The sequence below is a fragment of the Crinia signifera genome, chromosome 6 (assembly GCF_055691185.1).
Source record: "Crinia signifera chromosome 6, ASM5569118v1, whole genome shotgun sequence".
Classification (NCBI taxonomy): domain Eukaryota; kingdom Metazoa; phylum Chordata; class Amphibia; order Anura; family Myobatrachidae; genus Crinia; species Crinia signifera.
This window is the reverse complement of record NC_139222.1, coordinates 91,532,107-91,534,629: the sequence shown is the minus strand read 5'-3', so window position 1 is coordinate 91,534,629 and position 2,523 is coordinate 91,532,107. Positions and strand designations below refer to the sequence as shown.

General features: G+C 44.4%; 1 long non-coding RNA gene across 1 annotated transcript; it reads right to left on the bottom strand.

Moving 5' to 3' along the window:
• Positions 1–896: 896 nt before the first annotated feature.
• LOC146007017 (uncharacterized) lies at positions 897–2,158 on the bottom strand. The gene is made up of 2 exons (XR_014444194.1): positions 1,525–2,158; positions 897–1,442 (listed from the first exon to the last, which is right to left on the bottom strand). It is a non-coding gene; the product is annotated as an uncharacterized LOC146007017 (long non-coding RNA).
• Between the last annotated feature and the right edge of the window lie 365 nt (positions 2,159–2,523).

Here is a 2,523-nt window from a genome sequence, read left to right as displayed (position 1 = left end):
TATATTGTTCACAATATAGCCTAGTGTGTACAATCAATATCAGCGTGCATCATTAACAACCCCAGTGGCATAACTATAAACTTAGCTCCCCGCTGCCAAAAAATTTGTGGTGCCCCCCCCCCTTCTTTAGTAAAACATGACAATGGTGCAGGCTGGTTACCTGGGCCACTGTGCGCTGCCATATGTAGTGCTGCAGCTCCCCAGGAGTGATGTGCGCCCATGCGGCGTAACAGCGAGGACATCCCGTCCGATGACATACTGTAGCCTTCCGTCACCAGCCTCTGCTTCCAAGCACCGACCGGGGATACCTGCGTACGTGTGCAGGCTTCCCCCAGGTGCAGAGGAGGCAAGGAGACCGGGGAGGAGGGGGGCTGTCACCTAAGTTACGCAGCTACAGTAAACAGCCACTGCTGCCCACTACTACTGAGTACAGGACAGCAGGTATTTTTCAGTGCGCCCCGAGACCTCTGGCTCCCCCAAGCCACAGCTGGGGCTGCCACACCATGGTTACGCCACTGAGCGACCCCCTACCTTGTCTGAACATGTACAGATGAGGAAGTGCTCATAATGGCAGCCATACTGCAGTTGCAGCATGGCCATTGCTCCCTTCCTCACCGGCCAAAGCAGCCAAGATTTATCCTCACAGGAAAAAAAAAAAAAAATGTATTCACTACCTTGCATGGCTACATGGTTTGTTCCATATAGACAAAGTTTCTTGTTTTTGTGCTTTACTTACGAAATTAATCAAAGGTGACTATAGATTCTCATACATCCTACAATTAATGGGAAATAATAAATATCTTCCACAACACACCCACTCATTGGGAATGAAACACGCAACTTACGAGGGGGGGGGGGGGGGGGATCAATAAGTACATGTGTTAAGAATGAAAACAAAAATTCTAATTTTTATTTAGTTTTCAACATAATCTCCTTTCACATAAATACACTTTCCCCAATGTCCCTGCCATTTCTTTAAACCCTCTAAAAAATATATGATTTGTCAAACTGACGCAGGCTTCTGTCTCGACGATGACCTCCTCGTTTGAGCTGAATTGCTGAATTTTTTCCCAGCGAGCCACGTTTTCAGGTTAGAGAACAGAAGGAAGTCGCAGGGAGCCAAGTCAGGAGAGTACAGTGGATGTGGCAACAAATCATAGCGCAATTCATGCAATATAGCCGCAAAAATTCCGGATGAGGGAGTTGGTGCATTATCGTGGTGAAAAAAAAAACCTATGAATCAATCTGAAATTTGGTTTGGTGTTGTTTGAAAGATGGTAGTACACGATAGTAATACCAACTTTCCTCAGCAACGCCACCTGTCTTCAAACACAGGTATTTATCGATCCACCCTGGTATATGAGGTGATCTCCATATCCGGATGTGCGGTCAGCAATGACAGGCAGACACCAAGTGATGTCTACATAATGGTTATCATAGACCTCAAGGCTTTTTACCATTCTGTCTGCGGTCAGCAATGACAGGCAGACACCAAGTGATGTCTACATAATGGTTATCATAGACCTCAAGGCTTTTTACCATTCTGTCTCAATATACTTACTGGCTTGTCTGCAGAGTGGTCAAGAACTTTTCTAGAAAAAGTGTCTAAAAAGAATTGGGAACTGACAAAACTGCAAAACTGGAGTCAATTTATTTACAGGATTGGAATAGGAGATACAATTAATGAAATTATTAAATTACTCCTATAGTATGTTTTCCCTACCACTGGATCATTATGAAGAAAAACACACTGTACAATGGCCCTTATTCATATCTGATCGCGGTACAAATTTGTTCTCAAAATGGCCAAAACCAAATGCACTGCAGGGGGGGGGCAGATGTAACCGGTGCAGAGAGATTTAGATTTGTGTGAGTTATTTTGTTCCTGTGCAGGGAAAATACTGGCTGCATTATTTTTACACTAAAATTTAGATCTCAGTTTCAACACACCCAACCCAAATCTAACTCTCTGCACATGTTACATCTACCCCACCTGCAGTGCACATGGTTTTGCCCATTTTGAGAACAAATTTTGGTACTTATGTACTAACTGGGCTGCCGATTTTGAAATCGGGTCCATCGCATCGGACCATATCGCATGCGATGCGATGGACCCGATTTTTCCATAGGATTCAATTTTAAAATGGACTGAGTCCATTTTAACATGGAATTCAATGGGAAAAGGGGTCCTTTTCATACCCCTACTATACAAGTGGGCATGGAGTTGGATATAAACCTGTGGCGAGCGTAGCAAACCACTGAGCCCCGCGAGGGGACACAGAATACCGTCCGCTCGCCACAGGTTTATATCCAACTCCATGCCCACTTGGATAGTAGGGGTATGAAAAGGACCCCTTTTTCCCATTGAATTCCATGTTAAAATGGACTCAGTCCATTTTAAAATTGAATCCTATGGAAAAACCGGGTCATCGCATCGCATGCGATATGGTCGTATGCGATATCGCATCGCATCTGATTGTATGCCTTAAGTTAAGGCATACAATCATAAAATCGGCAGCCCAG